A 3,922-nucleotide genomic window follows, 5' to 3' on the forward strand; every position below is an offset into this window, starting at 1 on the left:
AGGGACCCAGCACCGATCCCTGAGGTACCCCACTGGACACAGGCTTCCAGTCACAAAAGCAACCTTCGACCATCACCCTCTGCCTCCTGCCACTCAGCCAGTTTAGGATCCAACGCGCCAAGGCACCCTGGATCCCATGGGCTCTTACCTTCTTGACCAGTCTCCTATGCGGGTCTTTTTCAAAAGCTTTGCTGAAGTCCATGTAAACCACATCCACAGCATTTCCCTCATCCACCCCACTAGTCACCCCCTCGAAAAATTCGATCAGATTTGTTAGACATGATTTACCCTTGACAAAGCCATGCTGACTATCCCCGATTAATCCTTGCCTCTCCAAGTGGAGATTAATTTTGTCCCTCAGAATTTTTTCCAATAATTTCCCCACCACAGATGTTAGACTCACTGGCCTATAATTCCCTGGTTTATCCCTGCTACCCTTCTTGAATAATGGTACTACGTTAGCTGTTCTCCAGTCCTCTGGTACATCCCCTGTGGCCAGAGAGGTTCTGAAAATTAGTGTCAGAGCCCCTGCAATCTCCTCCCTTTCCTCCCACAGCAGCCTGGGATACATCTCGTCCGGGCCTGGGGATTTATCAACTTTTTGGCCCGCTAAAACCGCTAGCACCTCCTCCCTCTCGATGCTAATATGTTCAAGTATGTCACAGTCCCCTTGCCCGATTTCTATGTCTGCATCGTCTTTCTCCATAGTGAACACAGATGCAAAAAATTCATTTAAAACCCCGCCTACATCCTCTGGCTCTACACGCAGGTTGCCACTTTGGTCCCGAATGGGCCCTACCCTTTCCCTGGTTATCCTCTTGCCCTTAATATACTTATAAAACATCTTAGGATTTTCCTTTATTTTGCTCGCCAGTGTTATTTCATGGCCCCTCCTCGCCCTCCTAATTTCTTTTTTAAGTATGCCCCTGCACTTTTTATACTCCTCTGGGGCTTCTTCTGTCTTTAGTCTTTTGTAACTGCCAAAAGCCCCCCTTTTATTTCTAATGCATTTTTGTATATCCCTTGTCATCCAAGGTTCCCTTTGCTTGTTGGTCCCACCCTTGACCTTTAAAGGAACATGTTGGCATTGTACTCTCTCTATTTCCCTTCTGAAAGTCTCCCACTGTTTTGATGTGGATTTTCCTATAAGCAGCTGCTCCCAGTCCACTTTGGCCAGATCCTGCCTTATCATATTAAAATCGGCCTTCCCCCAATATAGAACCCTTATTTCCGGGCCGTCTTTGTCTTTTTCCATGACCACCTTAAATCTCACCGAATTATGGTCACTGTCGCCAAAATGCTCTCCTACTGACACTTCCACCACTTGCCCGGCTACATTCCCCAGAATTAGGTCCAGTACCGCCCCCTCTCTTGTAGGACTTTCTACATGTTGGCTCAAAAAGCTCTCCTGGATGCACTTTAAGAATTCTGCACCCTCTAAGCCTTTCACACTCTGACTGTCCCAATTTATATTGGGGAAGTTGAAATCCCCCACTATTATTACCCTATTATTTTCGCACTTCTCTGAGATTTGCCTACATATCTGTTCCTCTATCTCCCCCTGACTGTTTGGGGGCCTATAGTACACTCCCAGCAAAGTGCTTGCCCCCTTTTTGTTTTTAAGTTCTACCCATATGGCCTAATTAGAGGAACCCGCAAATATATCATCCCTCCTTACAGCAGTAATTGACTCCTTATTTAATATTGCAACACCCCCTCCCCTTTTACACCCCCCTCTGTCTCGCCTGAAGATTCTATACCCCGGAATATTGAGCTGCCAGTCCTGACCCTCCCTCAACCATGTCTCCGTGATAGCAACAATATCGTACTCCCATGTGTTCAACAACAACCTCTGTTCATCCACCTTATTTGCAAGACTCCTTGCATTAAAATAAATGCCTTCCAGCCCTGCCATATTCTCTTTTGCCTTCACATATTTGCTCTGCCTTCCCAGCTGACTTGTTTTTCCCTGTGTATTTGGCCGTAAATCACCCCCTACTATAGCTCCACTCTGTACCCCAACCCCCTGCCAAGTTAGTTTAAACCCTCCCCAGCAGTGCTTGCAAACCTCCCCGCAAGGATATTGGTTCCCCCCTGGTTCAATTGTAAACCGTCTGACTTGTACAAGTCCCACCTTTCCCAGAAGCAGACCCAGTGATCCAGGAAACTAAAGCCCTCCCCCCTGCACCATCCCTTTAGCCACGCATTCATATGTTCTATCTTCCTATTCCTATACTTACTAGCACGTGGCACCGGGAGTAATCCAGAGATTACAACCTTTGAGGTCCTGCTCCTTAATCCTTCACCTAGCTCCCTAAATTCTTGCTGCAGGACCTCATCCCTCTTTTTACCAATGTCGTTGGTACCAATGTGGACCACGACCACTGGCTGTTCTCCCTCCCCCTCCAGAATGCCCTGCAGCCGCTCAGTGACATCCTTGACCCTGGCACCAGGGAGGCAACAAACCATCCTGGATTCACGTCTACGGCCACAGAAACGCCTATCTGTTCCCCTTACTATAGAATCCCCTACCACTATTGCTCTCCCACTCTTTTTCCCCCCTTCCTGGGCAGCAGGAGCACCCCCAGTGCCAGGAAGGTGGCCGCTGCTGCCTTCCCCTGGTGAGTCATCCCCCTCAACAGTATCCAAAGCGATATACTTGTTTGAAAGGGGGATGTCCGCAGGGGTTCCCTGCACTACCTGCCTGCCTTTGTTGCTCCGCCTGATGGTCACCCCCTGTGCTGCCCTACCCTGAGGCGTGCACAACTCGCTAAATGTGTTATCCACGAGCCTTTCAGCATCGCGCATGCTCCAAAATTCATCCACCCGCAGCTCGAGCGCCGCAATGCGGTCTACAAGTAGCTGCAGCTGGATGCATTTCCCGCACACATGGTCGTCAGGGACACTGGCAGCATCCCTGACTTCCCACATAGAGCAGGAGGAGCAGAGCACGGGTCTGAACTCTCCTGCCATGACTTACCCCTTCAATTACTTTAAAAAATGTATTCAATACCCCAGTTACAGGTATGCTCTAGGGTGCTTTATTTACCAACTATCCCCACTACACCACAGAAATTTAACACCACAGAATTCAAGCTTGTATTGAAAAAAGAGAAATACTCACCAACCAATCACCTACCTGCTCCCTGGTGACGTCACACACTGATTACTTTTTACCTCTCTCCCCGCTGCTGAGTTGGTCGGGCCTCGCCTCTCTCCGGTTTTTATACCGGTCTCACCACGCTACTCCCGACTGGTCTCGGGCCTCGCCTCTCTCCGGTTTTTATACCGGTCTCACCACGCTGCTCCCGACTGGTCTCGGGCCTCGCTGGCCGCCGGGTTTTCTCCCGAGCTCCTCCTCGCTGCTCCCACTGGTCCCGACTGGTCTCGGGCCACGCCTCTCTCCGGTTTTTATACCGGTCTCACCACGCTGCTCCCGACTGGTCTCGGGCCTCGCTGGTCGCCGGGTTTTCTCCCGAGCTCCTCCTCACTGCTCCCGCTGGTCCCGACTGGACTCGGGCCTCGCCTCTCTCCGGTTTTTATACCGGTCTCACCACGCTGCTCCCGACTGGTCTCGGGCCTCGCTGGTCGCCGGGTTTTCTCCCGAGCTCCTCCTCGCTGCTCCCGCTGGTCCCGACTGGTCTCAGGCCTCGCCTCTCTCCGGTTTTTATACCGGTCTCACCACGCTGCTCCCGACTGGTCTCAGGCCTCGCTGGTCGCCGGGTTTTCTCCCGAGCTCCTCCTCGCTGCTCCTGCTGGTCCCGACTTCTAGTCACACGATCCTGACCCTGGCCACAGACTACATCTGAATTAATTAATCTAATTGGTGTGACTACCTCCTGATACACAGAGTCCAGGTAAATCTCCCCCTCCCTGATGTGTCTCAGTGTTTGAAGCTCTTCAACACGGAGCCGGAATTCCT

Source organism: Somniosus microcephalus, unplaced genomic scaffold, assembly GCF_052327205.1.
Source record: "Somniosus microcephalus isolate GS21.2 unplaced genomic scaffold, FLI_Smic_1.0 unresolved_chr4, whole genome shotgun sequence".
In the NCBI taxonomy this organism is placed as follows: domain Eukaryota; kingdom Metazoa; phylum Chordata; class Chondrichthyes; order Squaliformes; family Somniosidae; genus Somniosus; species Somniosus microcephalus.